Source organism: Paramormyrops kingsleyae, chromosome 8, assembly GCF_048594095.1.
Source record: "Paramormyrops kingsleyae isolate MSU_618 chromosome 8, PKINGS_0.4, whole genome shotgun sequence".
Taxonomy (NCBI): domain Eukaryota; kingdom Metazoa; phylum Chordata; class Actinopteri; order Osteoglossiformes; family Mormyridae; genus Paramormyrops; species Paramormyrops kingsleyae.
Window position 1 is genome coordinate 38,223,331 of NC_132804.1, and position 23,818 is coordinate 38,247,148.

The following is a 23,818-nucleotide window of genomic DNA, read 5'->3' on the forward strand; positions in this document are numbered from 1 at the left end:
GTAGGACTGGAACCACTGCAACGCAGTTCCTGAGAGTCCAACTGTATGATGGAGGCGATCCAGGAGAATGGTATGGTCCACTGTATCGAAGGCTGCTGACAAATCCAGGAGAATAAGTAAGGATGGCGCACCTGCATCAGCTGCCATCAGTAAATCATTTGTCACCCTAAGCAGTGCCGTTTCCGTGCTATGGGCTGAACGAAAGCCTGACTGGAACTTCTCAAACAGATTATTACATTTAAGATAGCTCTGAAGTTGGATAGCAACTATCTTTTCTAAAACCTTTGACAAAAAAAGTCAGGTTTGAGATGGGCCTGTAGTTTGCAAGTACCTCTGGATCTAATGAGGGCTTCTTCAGCATCGGGCGAATGACATTCGATGTGTCCACACACACAACTACATATGTCTTAGAAAACATGGTGCATGTGAATATCTGGGATATATACTCAGCAACAAAAAAACGTAAGCACCCAGATGTAATAGTTCGATTTAGATGTAATTTGGTACACGTGCAGACCAGCGATGGGTATGTAAATGATTCGATTTGCAAGTAGCTGGTACATCTAGTCACCAGACACAGAAGATGCCTTGTAGACACATTAGACAGAATTACCAGCACTTGATGGAGTTTGATAGGGATTTGCATGATGCAGATATCAATCGGCCGATGTTGGAACCCATCTGCATATGAGGGCACCCATAGAAATCATGAAGGTTCCAGTCACCCAAGCAATACAGAACCCCATGACGTCTGCGCCTGTCATCCAGACACAGGTATTGTACTCTCTACAACACCCCTTGTTACCCCGCACTGTCTCTTAATGTTTGGCATCAGTCAGACTACGGGTTTACCGTCCCAAGCATAGACTGCCGTTAACACCAGTGCGGAGACGGCTGCATTTGGAGTGGTGCCATAACCAGGAGGAATGGACCAATGAGAGGGAGAGGGAATGCCGCTTCTTTCAAAAAGATTTATGACCTAAAGATCAAAGGGTTATGGGGTTAATTATTTCCAGATGTTGCGGCTGGTGTGAAATTTGTTGCGGGTGGTTTTTAATTATTTATTTATTTTGACATTTGTCAAAATGATATGAAGTGGAAAATGGCTTGGCGTGTGGGTGCTTATGAATACGAATGGGATTTGTCTGATGGTGTTGGAGCCCGTGCTATGAGGGTGATGGCTGGTGGTGCTGAGCGGGCTGGTTATCTTATCGAGTGTGACCATACGCTGGGGCTGCTAGTGGTGTTGTACTGTTGGAAGGTGAGCGATGTCCCTGGAGGTCTGGAGCCTGGAAACGTTATGGATAAGGAATTCTACTACCCTCTGAGGCTGGCTGTGTCTACAAAGGACTTGGTCATTCTGAGAGTGGTGTTGGAGCTTATCCCGGTGTTGTACGAGTCTGAAAGAAACTCTGGGAAAATGAGAGAGTTGGGCGAAAAATGAGAGGAGGTGTGTCTGACGCTATCCTCCAATAAACGCTTTGCACCCCCCCCTGCAGCAGTTTATCTGTGTGTCTGTGTCTGTGAAAGTGGCAGGGAGGGGAGGGGGAGCGGGTAGTGTCTGACCCCTGCAGCAGTCCCATTTGTGTTTCTGTGAAAGTGGCTGGGAGGGGAGGGGGAGCAGGGTAGTGTCTGACCCCTGCAGCAGTCCAGGGAGTGAGGGTGACCCCCCCTTTTTCTTTAATGTGTGGTTATCTGAAGCAGCTTTAAAAAATATAAAAAGCTTTTTTGAAGTTGGGGAGAGTAGTTTTCACATACAGTGGTTATTTACATCCCCGTAGGTCACCCCGGTCAAATTGTATCGGTCTCTGTCCGTGTGCAATTACATCTAGAAAATAAATGTCAGCTACACATCAAATTGACATTTTGTCTTTCAGTGCATGAAAAGGTTTTTTGAAGTTGGAGGTAAAGTAGGGGACGGGTAGTTTTCCCATACACCTGTTATTTACACCCCACCATAGATCATCCCGGGTCGAGCGAAACGTCTGTGTCTGCGCATAACTACAATCAGAAGATGAAAGGAAACACAGTGATGTACATCAAATAGACATCCGACTTTCTTAATACATCAGATGATGCCACACATACAGTCGCTCTTTAGAACGTCTGTGGCCTTGGCCTGGAGCCGATGTCGTCAGACGGTGCCCAACCTTCTCAGGGTGTTTCGACCCTTATCCGCTACACCCTCCAGTCGGCGGGTCGGCAGTGGTGGCCAGGTCACTGCCCATCAGCTGCAGGCCTCCAGCCCCCCTCCTCCCTTTTAAATCACAACCAACAAGAGGCTCTTTCTGCTGCCTCTCCAATCCTGCGCACAGCTGCCTTGCGGTCCTTGCCTGATACGCCGAGTGTAGTGAGCACCGACCATACAGACTGTGCTGGAAACCCTCTACACCCCACCTCCACTGGAAACAGCCACGTTTGCCATCCTTCCTCTCTGCACTCCATGATGAGGTCCTGGTATTTCAGATACTTCCTCTCATGGGCCTCATCACAGCCTTCTTCCCATGGGACAGTCAGTTCTACCAGGATGATCTTCTTTGCCTGCTCTGCCCAGATGACTATGTCAGGTCTCAAGGTGGTCTGGACGATGGGGGGGGAAATAAGCTTCCTACCCGGGTCAGCTATCATCTCCCATCCTTGTGCCCCCTAGAGGATGTTGGTCCTGGTTCTCCCCTGCCCTGATGAACTGCAACGCTGGTGTTTGTGGCTTGAGTGGTTGCGGTCTTCTCCTGGGCCCTCATTTATCAACCGTTCGTAGAAACTGTCCTAAATTCTATCCTACGAATGAAATTTAGAATGTTCATAAGTACAAAAAAAATCCAGATTTATCAAACGTGCGGAGGCCAGTCGTACGCATGTTTGTAAGTAATCAACTGTTGATAAATCCCATATGTTCTTACTCAGGTACTTGTGCCCGTTCATAGTCATTTGCATTCAGAAACGCCCTCAATTGACCATATTTGGTAACACCACGTCCTTTAAAAACCATGCAGAAAATCCTTGTTTTTCCCCCGAAAATAATGGCAAAGAGAGCAAAAAAAAGAAACTTTAGTGACAGTGAGATCGAGGTTCTCGTTGCCGAGGTCAAAATGAACCAAACATTGCTGTTTGGTTCTCTCAGCTCCGGGGTAACCAATAAAAAAAAGAATGCTGCCTGGGAGAAAGTGACAGAGGCAGTAAATGCGGTCGGGTGAGAAGGGAGGTCCCCGTCAGAAATAAAAAAAAAAATGGTTCGATATCAAACTAAATACAAAAAAACGTGTCTTGGCACACAGACGGGACAGATCTGCTACCGGGGGTGGACAGATCACTACAGAGCTGACGACGTTTGACACGCGTGTTGCCAGCATTATTGGAGACACTGCTTTGTCTGGCATCAGTACGCACGGAGACAGTGACAACCTGGCTTCACCAACAGATCAAGCAGGACCATCCAGTTTCCATAATGAAGGTAAATCAAACAGTTTGCAAACCTTTTATTTCAAAGTGTAACAACATCCTTTTAAACTATATAATGAAATCAGGCGCTTGATGTGACACTTAAAAAATAAACTGAGATTTTACTAGAAATATTCTGTCAAAGTAAAATGTTTGTTTTAATACAGAAGCTGTGCCAAGTCCCATGGTCACGCAGGAGGAGCAGCCACGGGTCGAGCAGCCGGTGCAGGGGCCGTCAGTGCGTCGGGAGCCAAAGGTATTGACTGACACGGTCCTAAGAAATCAAGAGGAGACAATCAAGTCGATCAACGAACTGAAGCAGCAGTTAGTAACGCTGAACAATGTTTTTGTTGAGATCAACGAATCTCTTAAACAAATTGCTGCATGTGCATCATACATGGTAAATAAAGTGTTACCAGTTTAAGTTGCAAAAAATAGTTTTTTTTCCTTCAATTAATGTGCTGTTTGTTTGATTACCTAAAATCTCTGAATTATCCTCGCTCTTGCCTGAATGGCAGCAGCATTGGGCGGTGGAGGAGGCTCTGCGTCAGGCATGGGGGGGTCTTGTATTGGGGGTTCCGGCAGAGGGATGCCTTTTCTGGTGGCCAAGTTGTGGAGTACACAACAAGCCATGATTATGCGGCACACCTTTTCAGGTCGATATTGCAAGGTATCTCCGACGCTTGACAAACACAGCCATCGACCTTTCAGGAGACCTATTGCGCGCTCCACTGTGGATCTCGTCTGCGCATGGGCTCTGTTATAATTTTGCTCCTGAGCGGTCGCTGGGTTTGGTCGCTGAGTCATGAGCCACGGCTTCAATGCATAACCTTGATCACCTAAAACATAAGGTTACAATAACTGTTGGATATAATTGCTCAAGCAATAACATTTTTAAAAACTGTCACACTCACCAATAAGCCATCCATCCTCAACATCACCTCTCTCGAGACGCACTCCAACTGAGCTGTTTCGCACGATAAATGAATCATGCGTTCCTCCAGGCCACCGGGCAACAAAATTTAAAATGCTTAAATGAGCATCAGCAATTACTTGAACATTAATGGAATGAAACCCTTTTCTATTGACATAATTAAATTCGTATTGTGATGGTGTTTTTATTGCAATGTGTGTGCAATCTAGTGCTCCTATGGTATTTGGAAATCCCGCAATTGCGTAAAATTCTTGTTTGATTATGGCTTGTTGTTGATTTGTCCAAGGAAACTGGATGTATTTTGGGCTCAGGGAAATGATGGCATTCAACACGGAGGGCATAATCCGGCTCAGTGTTGGCTGTGAAATGCCCGATCTGTCTCCAATCTCACGTTGGAAAGTGCCGGTGGCTAAAAATCCCAGGGTTGACAATAATTGAATTTGGACTGGAATAGGATTCGTGCGGTTGGTCTGTCGCTCCAAAAAAGGTCCCAAATCACAGCATAAACCCATAAGGATCTCTTTCGGGAAGCGGTATCTGCTCAGAAGCCACTCTGAACTATCACCAAGCAGATCAGTGCGCTCTCGGAAGACGCGTTCCCTCCGGAGTGCACGGTTTGCCAAATCTTCTAATAAAGCCAGATCAGCCATGCTACATTTTCATATACCCATCGGTCACAGGTCTCTGTTATAGGTTCTAACACCAATTAGGCGACAAAGCTGTTTCTCAACAAACATAATTACTTATTGAGTATATATCATTTTTAAATGAAGAACACGCGTGGATAACTGAAACTTTCAATATTGCATTTCCCCTGTTCTACCACTAGATTCTGTGCGTACGCATGGTCGGAGCTGTTCTTATATTTAAGAACATTTCTAAGTATAAGTACAAGATGGTAAATTCCACACTTTGCGTGAAAATGTTCTCACGCAAAAAATACGCACAAATCTGTGCGTAAGAACGGTTGATAAATGAGGGCCCTGGCCTGCTCCAGGATGTCTGCAATTACGCTGAGCACCTGATCATGCCACCACCTGTATCTCCCCTGGGCCAGAGCTGTTTGATACCCTGCTAGAATGTGGGAGAGTGTGCCATTCTTCCCACACAATTTGCAGAGTGGATCCTCCCTCAGGCCCCACCTTGCCAGGTTTGCAGGTGACGGGAGTGTGTCATATACAGACCTCAAGAGGAAACTCACGCGGAACGGCTCCAGCCTCCAGATTTGACACGCTCATCTTTAGAGTCTCTGAGTATCATTGCCACCCTTCACTTGGCCACCTTGAACTCCTCCACCACAGATGAGAATGGAAGCTGAAGCTGGCCAGACCAAATATAGAGCCCCACTGCTGTGAAGCTGGGAGGGATACCAAGCCACCGTCTCAGATGTTTCTTTATTCTCTTCTCCAACTTCTCCACTGCAGTCACTGTAATCTAGTATAATTAAGAAACAAGTTAAACAAGTAGAGATATGCCCGAGCGAAACACCGTATTTTAAGCACAAACGACACAAGACCCAAAATTTTAACCTTTTAAATCATTTAAAGAATACTGTGTGTTTCAAGCAAATGACACAAGTCCCAAACTTTAACTTTTTAAAAGAAAGAAAAGCCAGAGCAGGCGGAATTTAAACAAGTAGAGACATGCCAGAGCGAAACACTGTCAAGATAAAACACCGTATTTTAAGCACAAACGACACAAGTCCCAAACTTTAACTTTTAAACAAGTAGAGGCATACCCGAGCGAAACAAGCACATACATTTTAGCACAAGTTTTTAAAAACGAGAAAAGCCGTAATCAGTTTAACAGTTTATTTCAATGTAAAAGAGAAAAAGCATTTTCACCAAACACTAAGATCCATCGATAGTGGCTCTGGGTTCCGTCAGTGTAGCAAGGCGGCCATTATCCCGCAACGGAGCGAACCCGGCATGCTGCCGGCCAGTTCAAAACTTGCGCGTCAAATGAACAACGGTGAGGGGAAGGGGACGTGCTCGCGCCGACACACGTTCAATTGGCGATCGGCGGAAATTGTTAGCCTGAGGCTAGCCATGGCCCTTAATTGTGAAAGCACACCGCAATCCTGACAGAATGCGCATTAACTCTATTTGTTAATCTGACTTATTTGTAAATAGTATAAAATAACATATTTCTAATTTAAATAAAAGTCGATCTCTAACACCACACCTCGGGTTGTTTAGCGACATTTAGCTAGTCATCTACATTTGGTTAATCAAATGAATAAAACATTATAACTTACAAAAGATGTATTTACTTGTATTTCATTTTATTTTAAACAAGATGCCCTGATTTTATTTAAATACATTTAATAGCTGTAGGAACTGGTGAGTGGTATTTAGCAACATACTATGTTAGAATAATGCCATGGAAATATTTTTAAGGCATAATGCCATCAAACGTGCCTGCTAAGCATATCACAGCGGACATGCACGGAAGTTCGCACCTGCCGGAGGAAACATGGGGGTAGAATCAAACAGGCCACTGGCTTTGAGATAGACTGGTCATCCGTTCACAAGTTATTAAACATGGGGTAGAATCATCCGTTCCCGGGCCACTTTGGACATATGGTGTAGTCATAAACCGTCGCGGATGTTTACACGAAACCATGCATCAAACAAAGAATAATGATTCGTAAGACACCCCATTTCAAAATGGTAGCAACAAACAGAGCGCCATGTTATTTCAAATAAGTCCCCTTAACCCTGACATTTTTTAAAGTAATGAAGCACTTTTCTGCCAATTTGAATAATAAAATGCCCTAAACATTTTTGACAACAAGAATTAAGGAATAACGCCAGTAATCCTTGTTAAAATGAGCGTACGACATTAACCCAGAAACGGGGAAGGTTAAAAGCCACCATGTCACTAGTTTTAAACTAGAAATAATTCTCTTTAACATGAACGTGCTGTCGCTGACTCCGGGGAGTAGGTCCGTATAGGAACTATAGTAAGCAGCATCAAGCATCAAAAACATATTTTAAAACTGACAGAATAAAGCATTAGTTATTTTAATAAACACGTTTTTTCAGTAAATATTTGTTCACGCATACAATCAAACGGGTCAGGGCTTTAGAGTTTAACTTCAGGTCTGTGAAATCAGGCGTAATTATTTGTCAGGAGAACGACGTGTATGCAGACCCAAAGCACACTAACTTAGGCGTTCACACAACTTATCGCAAAAAAACAGATAGAAATAGACTTGTAAAATTTAAAGAAAAGATATTAACTGTTTTTGTTAATGTTTAAAGGTATAAAAAACTTCGAGGGGTTCTGTCAAGACACAATCTACGAAAGACATGAATCAGCTGGTATGGACGGAGCAACACCCCCTCCTGTACCCAAAGCCTTATTAGATGAAATCGACAACATCAACAACGCGTTCGGACCTGATAATGAAAATAATATGCTTTACTTTGCTCAAAACGACTTGCCACCCGCAGCGTCTGGTGAAGCGAGGGTCGAAGAGCCCTCTTCCCTACCATCCTTAGAGAAAATGAAAGGGGCTCTGATTCAGACTCTGAACCAGAAGGGGGATGGGTGCTGCCTGGCGACAAGGCTGCATGGTCCCCAGCGGATTCTGAAATGTTGGAGGCCTTGTCAGACATAGATCATGTACGGGATTTGGGAGAATTTGAAAATGCCGATGTTGAACAGGAAGGTGCTGGTGGTGGTGACGTGGAAAAGATGGATCCCCACCTGACGGGGTTGTACAACGCCATAGATTCAATAATGTACAGATTAATTTCCATGAATACTATGAAAATGTAATCGGGGGTTACAAAATATTGTGAATGAGATGATACCTTACGCCGCATGGGGAGCTAATATACAGGTCACCCTGCGCGGTGATTTCTTAAACAACGAGCTGTTGCAAATTGTATGGTATGGGGAGGGGGAGCTGACAGACTTCCAGCAATTGCTGGATCACCTGGTGCAGTCTAATCAAGAAATTTTAAATGATTCCAACCTAGAAGTAATCGTAGATGTAATCAATACCCCATGCTGCGGTGGGAACAAACGAACACTACAGACCATGCTAGCTACAGAAATAATTTCTAAAAAAGGCAAACACATGTTTATCATTAAAAACAACAGCAGAGCGTGTTTCGCCATAAACTTGGCGCATCTGCTCCATGAAAACCTTACTGATGCAGAGGGTGAAAAGCTCGGCCTGGAGTTAAAAGGAGAAAGCAGGATTCACCCCCGACCACGCTGTTACTTTGAATGACATTATCAATTTTGAGAAATTCATTCATTGCAAAGCAGTGCTATATTATCAACAACCGTATTCAAACAATCTCCACATTTACCAGACCCCCACACCTACCGGCAGTAGACAGGTGGTGTATTTCTTTTTATACAAACAGCATTTTTACAGCATTAAATGCGTCACGGGTTTATTAGGGGTGAGCTACATTTGCACAAGCTGTTTCAAAGGGTACGACTCGCCTCACACTCATCGTTGCGAAAAATTCTGCAGCGTCTGTCAGACTACTTGTAAAGAAGTTGAAACTACCCTGGGGATAGTGTGTGAGCATTGTAATTTCAGATGCTTAAATAACGTGTGCTTCGAGCGTCACCGTATGACTTGGGTCTGCCCCGTTAGGGGGGAGATTGCTAGCCCCTGTGACAAGTTCAGAAAATGCAAAGCTTGTGGGGGTAACTGCTATGTAAGTCCCGTGAACCCAAAACTGCACTCGTGTAGAAGAGTAAAATGTAATATCTGCGACGGTAAACTCCACACAGCCGAATCCGACATAACCACGCCACATCTTTGCTATTTAAATCCACCGGAGAAGCCTAAAAAAGGGAAACGTGGGAAGCGGGTAAGGGTGAGGGGAGTAAAAAGATGCCCAAATATCTGTGATTCTACTTTTTATTTGCAGTTCCAAACCAACAAAAACAGACACACATATCACAAAAACCGCACACGAACACAAAAGGAGAGAGAGAAAAGAGAAAAAAAAACATCCCAAGACAAGCAAACCAAAAAAAGGAGGGGGCGGGAGGCAGATCAAATAATAAACATAACCATTAGCAGGACCATCATACTACTGACCCAGAGTATTGTTAATTGACAAGTAGAGTCCCATCCATGCACTGATTGAGCAGACGCTAGCTTTGTTCAGTCTAGCTGTAGTCTCTTCTAAAGTTGCAATGTTGAGCAAAGGCACAATCCAGTAACTCTTCAAATTAGTGTCTGCTTCAAACCACAGTCGAAGGATTGCTTTTTTGGCAGCAGTGAGGCCTGCAAATAACAAACGCTTTTCGTGTATAGCAGGGTTATTCAACTCACGGTCCTCGAGGTCCGAGCACTGCTGGTTTTCCAGCCTTCCTTTACCTGTCAGTCAGGTGTGAAGCCTCTGACCAATCAGAATCAGTCATTATTAAACAACTACCTGGGAGAACTGAAAACACGGCCTGGATTTTGAATTGAGGTCCAGAGTTGAAGAACCCTGGTGTATAGTAAGCACAAGCATAGAACTGTCATTCAGTAAACAGAGACAAGGGTTCAACACCAGAGCAACACTGAGGAACATATAAAGAACATACTTCCAAAATACATATATGATGGGACACTCCCAAAACATGTGAAGGAAAGTGCCTGTGGCAGTTTGGCAAAGAGTACAATGTGGGCTCTGAGAAAGATTCATTTTGAAGCGTATATGAGGTGTTGTGTAAGTTTTATGAATTAACTTATAATTAATTAATTGATGTGCTAAGCATTTTGATGTCAACGGCAAATTAGACCAAATCACATCCCAATCAGGTTGGGCACCCACCAGTCTCAACTCCCTGTCCCATACCGACATAATAGACAGCGGTTTCATGGAACTTATCAACAGGAAGTTGTACAATTTCGTAACTAGGTGTCTGGAGCTGCCACTGAGGCTGACATGGGCAGACAGGGGGTGTGAATGCCAGGGTACTCCATAAGCCCGCATTGCTGATTTCAACTGAAGATGAAAATAGGAGGTGCCCGGAAGTGAATACTGAAGCTGAAGGTCTTGGAATGTCTGTAGAGTGTTATAATCGCAAATGTCGCTGAGAACACAGATGCCTTTAGACAGCCAGATGGGAGAAATGAATGGTCGTCCACCTGACATTAAACAGGGGTTGTTCCATATCGGGGAGGAAAAAGTGAATTTGAATGGCCCATCCCAGTATCTTTTCAGCATTATGCCAGGCTCTCAATGTAGTAGAGAGGATAGAACCATATCTTAACATATTTTGTCGCCGTTTTTATAAAAGGTATATCTGTAAGTTGATACGGATATACCAAGCCCGCTTCTATTGATCACCATGAAATCTGTGAGCCTTGGTCCATCCAAACGCGTATAGACCAGATCTGAAACACGAGAAAGTAAAATTTCAAATTAGGGATGGCAAGCCCATCCTTCGCTTTGGAACGCTGTAAAGTGAATAGACGGATCCTAGCTCGTTTGCCAGTCCAAATAAATTTAGAAAATTGTGAATGCACATTCTCAAAGAATTTGGGAGGTGGCTGAATAGGCAGCATAGAAAATAAGAAATTAAAGCGAGGTAGAAGGTTCATTTTAATGATGGCAGCTCTGGCTTGCATAGAAATCTTCAGAGAGCTCCATTTTCAAAGATCTGCAGTTATGTTATGCATGAGCTCGGTGTAATTATCCTGCAGAATAGTTGACAGGGAGCCACTTATTTTGATACCCAGGTAAACAAAAGAGGTCACCATGGGAATGGATGAAGGTAAAGAGACCTTGTCCTTAATATAGAGCAGATTTAGACCAATTTATCTTATGTCCAGATAAATTATGAAATTTTTCAAACAAGTTCAAACGGGAAGTGATTGATCAATATTTGACAGATATAGCAGAATGTCATCTGCATATAATGAAATATGGTGGGGGGTATCTAAGAGCGTGATCGGTATGATAGATTGACTTTGCCTAATAGCCTGCACAAGGGGTTCTATAGAAAGAGCAAAAAGTAAGCGGGAGAGAGGACAGCCCTGCCTAGTACCTCACTGTAGTTCAAAAGGAGATGATTTACAGAGCCCTGTTAGCACTGAAGCAATGGGGGAGCAATAAAGAACTTTAACCATCCCAATAAATGTTGGCCCAAAACTTTGGGTTACTTGACATAATCCCTGGTTCTTTGATAACAGAGTGAGGTGTTTCACTATGGGAATCGCTTTGGGCGTGACCAACTACAGAAGCTCCAATGACACCACGTCCGTCTGTGATGGACAGGTCGACCTGCGACCAGGCTCCGCCCCTGCCCTATTAATGCGGTCGACCTCCCTGACGGCTCATTCTAAAAGGATTTCTTCCCGTGCCTGCGCAAGATGGGAAGTGATGGTGAAACACCTCACTCTTATCAAAGAACCAGGGATTATGTCAAGTAACCCAAAGTTCTTTTTCTAACTTCACTCGGTGTTTCACTATGGGAGATATGGCCCGCTCCCGGATTGTGCCGCAATCTCCCCAGACTGCAAACTATAAAGACGCGCAGAAAACTGATTTCTCAGACCAGTTCTGCAGCGTTAGCCTCCAGCACTGCATGTGCCATGGAAGGTCCTGAGACATCCAGCCTGTAAAAACGAACAAACGTGTGTGGTGTAGCCGAGCTTGCCGCATGACAAATATCCTGGACTGACACCCCCTTGAACAAGGCCCAAGATGTGGCCATGTTTCTGGTAGAATGGGCCCTTAATCCCTCGGGAGGCTGAGAGCCCCTGCATGTATAAGCTAAAGAAATAGCCTGTACAATCCAATGAGAGAGCCTCTGGCGGGACAGCGGCTTGCCCCTCTGGGGGGGAGCCCAGGACACAAACAACTGATCGTGCTTCCTGAAAAGGAACAGTCAGCCTCAGCCCACACCAATCCTCAAATACTCACCATTTCCTGCCGTAAAGCAAGCGAGTGGAAAAAGCCCTGGCACTCTGTATAGTGTCGATGACCGGTGGGGGCAGGCCTGCAGCGTTCAGGTTCCACCGCTCATGGGTCAAGCCCAAAGAGCTATGTTGTCCGGGTGGGGATGGTAGATTTCCCCTCTCGCCTGTGACAGGAGATCCCGGCGTGGTGGGAGGGGCCACGGCTGACCCTTCAGCAGTTGAACTATCTCTGCCACCCAGTGTCTGGATATCCAGTGTGGGGCTATCAGAATCAATGACAGACCCTGCTCCCTTACCCTGGCTAATGTGGAGGGAACGCATAGAGAAGGATGTTTGGCCAAGGGTGGGCTAGAGCATCCACACCCAATGGTGCATTTTCTTCCCACAGGGAAAAGTACAGTGGGCACTGTGAGCATTTTCCTGCAAGGCGAAGAGATCTACGCCTGCCCGTCCGAATCTCTGCCATATCTGCTCTACTACCTGAGGGTGAAGTCGCCACTCTCCATAGAGGGGGTTTCCTCTGGACAGCAGGTCTGCCCCCCTGTTCAGGACACTCAGCACATGTGTCGCACAGAGAGACAAGAGCTGGGTGCTGCACCACTCGATCAGCTTCCTGGCTAATTGGTGCAGCCGGAGAGAGCGAGTGCCACCCTGGCGATTGATGTAGGCCACCACTGTTGAATTGTCTGATTTCACCAGAACATGCTGACCCTGGAGAAAACCTAGGAAGTGTTTGAGTGCTAGAAACACTGCAAGCAGTTCCGAATAGTTTATGTGCTGTGCGCCTATCTGGGGGGGGGCACACACCATTCACAGCCCTGCCCATCAAGGTTGCACCCCACCCTGACTGGGACGTATCTGTTGTCAGTATAACTCTCGAGGACACCCCCCCTAAATGGATGCCCAACTCGAGAGCCCCCCTGTTACACCACTGGCGAAGCTCCTTCACACACGCCGAAGTCACCTTCACTGGTCGGCTGAGATGATGGCGAGGGCAAAGACCTAATTGCGCCACCCAGCGCTGAAAGTCCCTCATCATGAGGAGACCTAGATGCACCACAGATATCACTGACGCCATTAGCCCCAGCAGACGCAGGCAGAGTCTGTACGAAACCACTTTCCCTAACTGAAAGCGGCCGAGACATTGCATAAAAGACACTATCCTCCTCTCCGCTAACGTTACCCGATAACGTTACCCTATTCGGAGGCCCAAATATTCCGTGAGCTGCGAGGGGGTCAGACGGCTCTTTTCCATATTGATCCTGAAACCCAGATCATTGAAATGAGTGACAACTATTTCGGAATCTGTGATCGCTTGCTCCTTTGAACGGGAGCATATTAAATGTCTATGTAGGACAATATCCTGATGGCTTTGTTTCTCAGTGGCGCCAGAGCCGCCCCCACACACTTACTGAACACCCTCGGAGCTAGCAACAATCCGAATGGGATCGCCTGATACTCGTAGGCTGTGTCTCGGTATGCGAACCTGAGGAACTTTCTGTGTGCGGGATAAATATCTATGTGGAAATAGGCATCTGACAGATCGATCGTCACGAACCAATCGCCTGGACTAATCGACTGACAGAGGATTTTGTGTGTCAACATCCTGAAAGTGTACTTTCGGAGGTGACTGTTCAACACACGGAGGTCCAAGATAGGGCGAAGGGAAGAGCCCTCTTTTTTTGGAATGACAAAGTAACGGGAATAAAAACCCTGTCGGCTTTCCCTTTCTGGGACAACTCTGATCGCTCGCTTGCGTAGCAAAGATATCTCGAGCTGAATTGCCGTCGGCTACAGAAACTAACACACCGTTGAACCTGGGTGGCCTCATAGCAAACTGTAGCCTGTAACCTCGAGAAATTATGGACAAAACCCATGGGTGCACCACACATGAGCGCCACTTCATTACCTGAGCAGATAGTGGCGGAAATGAAAAGTTCTGCATCTGTGGCGCCTGGTGATGACGTCACCACCACTGCGGGGGGAAGTGAAACTCCAGATAGAGGAGCAAGAGCTCCCCCTGGTGATGGAGATTTTCAATCCCGGATCTCAGCTCACTTTAACGACGTGTGCTGTTGTTATTTAGATTAGACTAGCTGCTCTCATTCATTGCTGCTCCATTGTTTATTTAACGTTTTATGTTATGTTTGTAAATGTGTAACTTATTTACTGTTTCTTTTTAATTTTTGTAATTTTGTTTATTTGTTTTTTTTTTGTATTAGTCCCCTTATTTCTCTGAAAAGGCTCTGCCTTTTGTCAGGCCACAGTTGTAAATAAGAAACTTGTTCTTAATCTGTCTTGCCTGGTTAAATAAAGGTAAATAAAATAAAAAATGCTGTTCAGCCAAATGGCTATTTCAATATTAGTTTAAATACTAGAACTCGTGCCCAGAAGTGTAAATTAGCGGGAGAACATTTTAAAACAAATTTGAGGAAGCACTTCTTTACACAACGTGTAGTTAGAGTATGGAATAGTCTTTCTGCTAGTGTAGCAGAAGCTAAAACCCTGGGTTCCTTTAAATCAGAGCTAGATAAGATTTTAACAACTCTGAGCTATTAGTTAAGTTAGGGTGACCAGATAATCCATGTCAAGGAGGACACTTTGAGCTACTTCGGGTTTTACAAACTACTTCCAAATTAAAAGGCTCCTGTGCTCGGCTAAAGAGTTCAGCTCTTCTTGTGCTTTGACTGGTTTGTTTCCTTGAGTGAAAGACTCATCCAGCTGTTTCACATTAGCATTAGTGACACATGCATGCTTATAGGAGACTGACCAATCAACACACAGCAAGAACTCGGTGCTCAAGTGAAATCCAAGTCCGTTTAATTGAAATGGTAATTTACAATTCCTGTCCTAGCTCAGAGTGTCCTCCCTGACATGGATTATCTGGTCACCCTAGTTAAGTTCCCCCCAAACGAGCTTGATGGGCCGAATGGCCTCCTCTCATTTGTAAATTTCTTATGTTGTTATGTTCTTAAAAAAGGTTCTATCCTTGCAACCAGTGTGTCACGTCTCGGAGCGAGCGAGCAGGGGAGCCAGGAAGCAGGGGAGAATGGGGATTTATTGCGGGAAGCAGGACCGGGGAAGCACGACAACAAACAGCACATAACATCAATGACCGAACTGGGGATACAAACGGAAACGCGGACTAAATACACTGAACTAATGACAACAAATCAAAACAGCTGTAAAACACTGGGATTCCACATGAGGTTAACGAGGGGGCGTGGCACACATTAGGATCGGACGGAGCGGGATATGACAGAACACCCCCCCAAAGGCGCGCACACCGGGCGCGCCCGAGAGGAGGCGACGAACGAGACGAGACCGGGGAACAGGACCTGAAAGACAAAAACCAAAAACTTCAACGAGAAACAGGAAACAAGACAGAGACACAGAACAGGAACAAGAACCAAGACAAAACCCCACAAATGACAGGGAACGCAGACAGACAGACAAAGAAGGGAGACACAGAGGGCACAGAAGGAACACCGAACGACGACACAAAGGGACTAGGAGGGAACACAGGAACCACAGGAGGGACGGAGGGACAAGGAGCAACAACAGGCGGGACGGAGGGAAAGGGAGGAGGAGCCAGGGGAGCCCGAGAGAGCCCCGGCGGGCGATGGGCAGCGGCCGCAGGGACCGCAGGCGACAGGGAGGAGGGAGCAGGAGGGAACCACACAGGGGCTGAGGGAACGGGACGAGGGAGAGACGGAGGGGACACGGAGGGAGCAGGAGGGAACACCAGCGGAGGAGGGTAGGAGGGGGAAGCCGCGGCAGGCAACGGCGCCGTCCGACGCCCCGCCGAAGCAGGGGGGCCCGGAGGCGACCGACATGGAGCCGGAGACGACGCCGAGGACCGGCACCGGGGACCGCCGACCCAAAGCCGGAGGACCCGCAGGCAGCCACCGAGCGACAGCTAGGGGCCGAACGGGTGAGCCAGGGGGCAGGGCGGGCGGGACCCGGGCCCGACGCAGGTGTCCCCGCCCTTTCCGGGAGACTGATAGGCGGGGACCTGGCCGGGATCTGTCACACTGGGGTGACGGTGGCAGAGTCACAGGGGAAGTAACAGGGGCAGTCACAGGGGAAGCCAAGGCAATCCCCGAGGGGTCCCACTCAAGCTCCCCCTCCGACTCCACTATGGAGGGGGGAGCATCAGGGCAGCAGTCCGGGACCTCCTCGGGGACAGGGGCCTTGGGAAGCAGAGCTGGGAGCTCAGGGGCCGCGGCGAGCTCAGGCGGGGCCACGGGGAGCTCCGGCGGGGCCGCGGACGTGCGGCCAGCAGGGGGCGCCTCAGCAGGCGTGCGGCCAGCCGCCGGCACGGGAGTCACTGGGAGCATGGGAAGCATGGGAATCACGGGGAGCATGGGAGTCACGGGGAGCTCAGGGAACTGGGCAGGAAGTGCCGGAGCGGCCTCGGGCGGTGCAGGAGAAGGAGACGACACGGGTGCCTCTGGGGGCGCTGCAGCCTCAGGAACCACAGGGGGCGCAGGAGCAGGAGCCTCGGACGCGCGACCAGCAGGGGGCGCCTCGGCTGGCACCTCAGACACGCGGCCAGCAGGGGGCGCTGCAGGCAGAACAGGCTGGTCAGGCAGTGTGGCCGGCGTTGCCGCGGGCAGAGCGGCAGCGGCAGCAGCAGGCGGCGTGGCCGGCAGGTCCAGAGCAGGCAGGTCCGGAATGGTGGGTAGCTCCGGAACAGGCACCAGGATGGGCGCCGGGCGAGCAGGCGCTGCTCCTTGAAGGGCTTTAGAGACCCGTGGTATAGCGTCTCTTACGGCGCGTATGCTGCCGTGCCCCAGGCGCTCTGGCCGATAATGATATGCCTCTAATGGAGGCAGCTGATCAGCCACTGCAACGGGGGCTTTGGGTACCTGTGGGAGCGTCGCTGCGAGGGTGTCCGTGGTGCTCAGGGATTCCCTCTGATCACCGACCAGGAGAGACGCAGGGGAGAGAGAAGCGGCTCCCAGGCGGACGGTTGGGGCTTCCTCGGGGGCGTCTCCCTGTCCGCGTTTTTTCCACTTCTTCTTTGGACGTCTTCCTGCAGCGGGCAGCGGCGAATGGGGTGCCTCTGGCAACTCAGAAAGCGGACCGAAAGGCAGTCCGCTGGCGAGGGCTACCTTCCGCATTTTTGCTTCAGCCATCCCACGTCTCAGCTGCCGCAAGGCTTCGCGCACCTTTCCTGCGAGGTGCGCGTCTCCGGGGAGAGACGCCTCCAACATGTCCCTGCTCCGGCTGGCCGTAGCCAGGAGCAGGGGATCGTGCCGGACTTCGGGCTGACGAAGCCAGTACAGAACCTCGTCCACGAGGGCAAGGTATTCAGCTTCGTCCGGCTCCGGTCTTTCATTTGGGAGTTCGGTCATTCTGTCACGTCTCGGAGCGAGCGGGCAGGGAAGCAGGAGAGCAGGAGCCAGGAAGCAGGGGAGAACGGGGATTTATTGCGGGAAGCAGGACCGGGGAAGCACGACAACAAACAGCACATAACGTCAATGACCGAACTGGGGATACAAACGGAAACGCGGACTAAATACACTGAACTAATGACAACAAATCAAAACAGCTGTAAAACACTGGGATTCCACATGAGGTTAACGAGGGGGCGTGGCACACATTAGGATCGGCCGGAGCGGGATATGACACAGTGCCTTCATGAATATAACATCTGCACAAATTAAACAAATAGGTCTAAAACTGAAACAATCCAAGGGGTCTTTGTTCTTTTTTAACAGCAGTGAGATAATGGTTTTTCTCTGATCCCTGTGGAAGGATCCCTCTTTAATGGCAGAATTAATGGAATCAAGAATCAAAGGTCCAACAATTCCCCAAATTGCAAGATATAATTCTGGTGGAATTCCATCTATACCTGGTGACTTTCCCGTCTGAAGTAACTTTGCAGCCTCGTGTAGTTCAGGTAATGAGATTGGTCTGTCTAAACACGCTCTGTCTGGATCATTTAGTTCCGGTAAATGGAGATAGTTCAAAAAGGATTTACATGATGGCCTGTCCAACTTGATCTCTGATGAATATAATCTAGCATAGAACGATTTAAATGTTTGGCTAATGGCGTTTGGATCTGTCACTATCTCGCCCTCTGCTGTTTTAATTACATCAATACAAGATTTAGATTCATTCTCCTTTAATTTAAGTGCAAGCAAATGACTAGGCCTATCCCCCTGATAATAATATTTCTGTCTGGTTCTATGAACAATAAGGGACGCTTTGGTTATAGACAGTCTATTATACTCCCCACGCAGGGCAGAGAGAGTGATGTCTTTATTCCTATCGTAGTGCTCGGACTGTTGTTTTTCTAATCCCTTAATTTCAGATTCCAATTGTAACATCTTTTGAGCATTCTGCTGCTTTAATTTGGAAGAGAATGCAATACAACCTCTCAAAAACCTCTCAAAAAACATTTAGTTGTCTCCCACAAAATTTGCGGATTGGGACACTCCATTTTATTGAAATTGACAAATTCTTGTAACTGTAATTGGAGAGTATCTACAAATTTTGTATTGTGTAGTAGAGAATCATTGAAGCGCCACCTATGAAATTTGGATTGTGATGAGGGTAACTTAATATGACATTGAAGTGGGGAGTGATCCAAAATCAATCTAGGTAGTATATCTACTCCACAGATTTGATCAAGCAGACTAGGGCTAGAGAAAACATAATCAATTCTGGACAATGATTTATGTCGAAAGGAGTAAAAAGTATAGGCTTTGGTAGTATTATTCCTAACCTGCCACACGTCTACTAGGTTCTGCTCAGGGATTAACCTATTTAGGTGCGACGCTGGCTGGAGGAAATGAATTGGAAGCGGATGATCAGTCAATCAGTGGGTTAACTGTTGCATTAAAGTCCCCACCAATGAACAGACGGCAGTCACAAAATGAAAGTAACGCATTTGAAATGTCGTCAAGAAATTCTGCATCAAAATCATTTGGGGAATAGACAGACATTAGGAGAATCTTTGTATTGTTAGCACTTACGAGAGCATAAGCAATTCGGCTGTTCATGTCCTTACCAGTTACATGTACCACTATCTGGGCGGATCTCTTACCTACTATTAGGACACCCTTGGACCTATTGCTTGCGGACGAGCAAGCTATAACTTTAAATCGTCTGTTCTGAAAGCGATGGACATCCTCTTGCTTAAGATGGGATTCTTGATTCCAGGTACTCCGGTTTCCCCCCACAATCCAAAGACATGCTGAGGCTAATTGGCGTTGCTAAATTGCCCTTAGGTGTGCATGTATGAGTGAATGGTGTGTGAGTGTGCCCTGCGATGGGCTGGCCCCCCATCCCGGGTTGTTCCCTGCCTCGTGCCCGTTGCTTCCGGGATAGGCTCCAGACCCCCCACGACCCAGTAGGATAAGCGGGTTGGACAATGGATGGATGGAAGCGTATTACTGTCACAACATAATACAAAAAAGATTCTCACTATCACGTTATAATGTGAAAATATCACGTTAAAACGAGAAATTGTATCACGTTGTAACGTGAAAATATTACGTTACAATGTGAAAACATGTTATAACGTGAAACCATATCACGTTAAAACGTTATACTATTTCAAGTAATTACGTGATAATATTTCATGTTATAACATGATACTTTTTTTGGTTATACTGTGAGGAGCCCACATCTGCAAATGAAACGCTAATTTACACGACTTGATCAAATGCTACTTTATGCATGGGGTCAGACATGGAGAGATTCTGCTCCTGCTGACCAAGGTGGATGGTTTTGTAATAAGTATGGACACGCTGAGGAGAATTTAAAACGACATGTGGCTTTACAGAAGAAAGAATCAGTCTGACATTTTGGAGGTAGCGTCATTTCTCATTGACCAGCTGGAAGGGCACGGAAGGCTCCATGGATACAAGCTACACCATCTCAGCTGCATTCAAGCTGGGCATGTTGTGACCCAAACCACAGTAAGGCATTTAATAAAGTTTCTAGACCCCGGTGGTGTTGAGCAAAGACGGAGGAATCAACTGATGCGACGCATGTACATTAATCCTGGACCTAATTTTATGTGGCATGTTGACTCTTATGACAAATTAAAGCCATTTGGAATATGTATAAATGGAGCGATTGATGGCTCATGATATGGCTGCATGATTTTCAAGGCTCATGATATGGCTGCTTGCTTATTCAACAAACAGCAATCCCAAGATCATCGCTGGTTAGATCTGGGAACAGAGAATGTCACACTGGCTGAGAAATTTTTACAATGGAGTGCGGATGGCCACGACAGTAACTGGATCCAGTAATCACAATCAGCGAATCGAAAGCTGGTGGGCCTTTTTGAGACGACATCACACCCAATACTGGAAAAATCATTTCCAGGAACTGAAAGACAATGACTGTTTCTCTGGGGACTTCTTGGACAAGCAGCTTATACTGTTTAGTTGTCTGAACATTATCGAGGTATGTGTCTTGTGTTATGTGTTATGTGTCCCTGTGCGTATATGTGTATGCTTGTGCGCGTGCGCGTGTTGGTGACAATCAGTACTCGTTACACAATTCCTACTTTATGCAGGGTTTTTATTTCAGGTATACACACACGTCCTAGTTTTGTTTTATATATGTATACAAGTATATAAAAAAAGACTAAATAATTATGTGCCAAATTTCGTTGTGTATATATAATATAACATTATCAAAAAAAATATATATATATATATTATACATGTACATCTGTTCTCACTGATTTTTTTTTGTTCTACAGGAAGAGCTGCAGCAAGTTGCTCATTTGTGGAATAGCCACATAATCCACCACACTAGAAATGCAGTAGCTCCAAGGGGACGTCCAATTCTCATGCATACCATCCCTCAACTATTTCAAGGACAAGATCACCTGAAAGAGGTCTCACAGGAAGCAGTGGAGGCTTGTAAACAAGAATGCCAACAGAGAGGGCCTTACCCTTGTGATAAGGTAGTTTTCGACTTGTGTTGCCCTATAATGGCAGAGAACTTCTTACTGTCACCTACCTCACCAGATGAAGCCATAGAGCTGTATCTCTTCCTGAGAGCATACATACATAAAGACTTACAAATGACCCATATTGCTCTTGAACATTAAGGCATGGCTTCATTATGAAAACTAATGGCTTGGTTAGTTGTTGATTTTTGGAAATACCAAGAATCTTTAAACATATAATCTGATGTTTTTGTTGTTTGTTTTCATTATGATCTGTGATTATATTCCGCCTTCCTTTTAACAAAATGGGGCCAGAACCATGAGGTCAACAATTAAATCCCCACCTAGCTGCAGATTCCTTGTGGTGCAGTGTCCTGTTCATCACTAGTCAAATCTTGTGCTTCCAATGTGTATTGTTTTTACAGTGTATTGTTTTAATGTGGGGAGAAAATTAACATTGTAAATGAATATTTTTGTGTTTTGTGAAGATCTAAAATATTTAAAATGACAAAATAATAAATAGTTTTAGAGAACGTTTTTTTAAATATTTTTATGAAAACAGAACAAGAAAAATTCTCATGAAAAGAGAATAAAAGACAAATGTCTTAATTCTTGATGTGATTTTCTGTGTGGTTCATGCCTCATCCTATGAATACACAATGTGTCACGCCCCGCTCCGTCCACTCCTGATGCGTGCCACGCCCACCTCGTTACCTCGTGTTCATCCCTGATTGTTCCCGGCATGACAGAATGACGGATCTCTACAGCACACCTCAGCAGATCGCGGACCAACGCCTCGGTCTGCTCAATGAGGTCATTTACTGGCTGTCCCAACCAGAGGTCCAGGAGGACCCTGTAGCACGGGACTTAGCCAGCCGGAGCGGGACCCTCCTGGAGGAGATCACCCCGCTCATGGAAGCGCACGTCTTCACAGACGTGCGCGAAAATCTCCGGCCCTGCCTGAGGCTGCTGCTCTGCCCGTCCAGCCCTGCTCGTCGGTCCAGCCTGCTGCGGACCCGCCTGCTCCTGACCCGCCTGTTCCCGTCCTGCCCGCAGCTCCAGCTGCACCGCTTCCTGCAGCTGCCACCGCTCTGCCTGCGGCACTGCCCGAGGTGGCCGCTGATGCGCCCCCTGCTGGCCGCGTGATGGTGGCGCCCGCCGCAGCGCCCCCTGCTGGCCGTGTGATGGCGGCGCCCACCGGGGCGCCCCCTGCTGGCCGGGAACTGAGGGTGCCCGCTGCAGCTCCGCCCGAGGGTCTGGCTTCGCCTCCGCCTGCAGGGGAGGAAGCCGCTCTGCCCATGGCGCCCCCTGCTGACCACATGACTGAGGTGCCTGCCGAGGCGCCCCCTACTGGCCGCATGGCCGAGGCGCCCCCTCCTGATCTGCCTGTCTCGCCTGTCCTGCCGGCGCCTGATCTGCCTGTCTCGCCTATCCTGCCGACGCCTGATCTGCCTGTCTCTCCCATCCTGCCCGTCCAGCCCAGCTCTCCCGTCCAGCCCGTCCAGCCCAGCTCGCCAGTCCTGTCCCCGGTTCCGGCTGCGCCGCCTGCGGCCACGCCCCCTGTTTTGCCCGAGCCTTCACCCTCGGGGACCTCCCTCATGACTCCCTTGTCCTTGCCCCGACAAGGCCAACACTCCCCAGGACCCCGCCTTTACATATCCCGTAAGGGACGGGGACATAGACGTCGGGCCTGGGTCCCGCCCGCCCTGCCCCCTGGCTCGCCCGTGCGTCCCCTGCCTGTGGCTCGGTGGCTGCCTGCAGGTCCTGCGGCGCCGGTTCGGTGTTCACTTCCGGGTCCCCCTCCGGTGCCTCGTCGCCCGCCTGCGGTCCTTCCGTCGGCGCCTCGTCAGTCGCCTCCAGGCCCCCCTGCTCCGGCTGGGCGTCGGACTGCGCCTTCCCTGGCTCCGGCTGCGCCTTCTCCTGCCGCGGCTTCCCCCTCCTGCCTGCCTGCACCGTTGTTCCCTCCTGCTCCCTCCTCATTTCCTTTGTTGGTCCCTCCGTCTGTCTCCTTGCCCCCTGTGTGGTCCCCTCCGGCTCCGGCCTCCCATCCGCCTGTGGCCCCTGCGGCTGCCTTCCTTCGCCCGCCTGGGCTCCCTCAGGCTCTTCTTTGTCCTCCGCCCGTTCCTGTCTGGTATCCCCTGTCGGCTCCTCCTCCTTTCGTTCCACCTGTTTGTTCCTTGTCCCTCTGTTCCTCCTCTGTGCACTCCTGGCCCCTTCGTGTAGCCTGTGAGTGTCCCCTCTGTGTCTCCCTTCTCTGTTTGCCTGTCCGCCTTTCCTGTTTTTTGTCGGGTTCTGTCTTGGTTCCTGTCCTTGTCCTTGTTTTGTGTCTCTGTCCTGTTCCCAGTCCCTCGTTAATGTTTTGGTTTTGTCTTCCAGGTCCTGTTCCCCGGTCTCGTCTTGTCCGTTGCCTCCTCCCGGTGTGCGCGCCTTTGGGGGGGGGTTATGTCACGCCCTGCTCCGTCCGCTCCTGATGTGTGCCACGCCCACCTCGTTACCTCGTGTTCATCCCTGATTGTTCTCACCTGTTGCCTGTTCCTTTTGCCTAGTCTCTTGTATTTAGTCCGAGTCTCAGTCCGTCTTCCCCAGATCCGTCGTGTTTGTTTGTATTCCCCGGAATAAAACTCCGATT